Here is a 301-nt window from a genome sequence, read left to right as displayed (position 1 = left end):
GTAACAAAGGAGCACTATGTGAAAATCATGGAACTGTTCTGGGGCGAGATGGAGGAACGTGATGTTGCTGAAGATGAACAGTGGTTTCAGTAGGATGGTGCTCCTCCTCACACTGCAAACATTACCATGGGTAGGGTGAAGGAGCACTTTGGGGAACACATCATCAGCCGCAAAACCGACACAGAATGCTCACTATATTCCCCGGAACTCAACCTCCCCAAACTTCTTCCTCTGGGGTTTCCTCAAAGACATATCTATAAGAATAACCCTACTACCATCCCAGAACTGAAAGCAGTCATAA

Source organism: Oratosquilla oratoria, chromosome 6 (assembly GCF_046742065.1).
Source record: "Oratosquilla oratoria isolate Oo_2021 chromosome 6, ASM4674206v1, whole genome shotgun sequence".
Classification (NCBI taxonomy): domain Eukaryota; kingdom Metazoa; phylum Arthropoda; class Malacostraca; order Stomatopoda; family Squillidae; genus Oratosquilla; species Oratosquilla oratoria.
Note: the sequence above shows the minus strand (reverse complement) of the source record.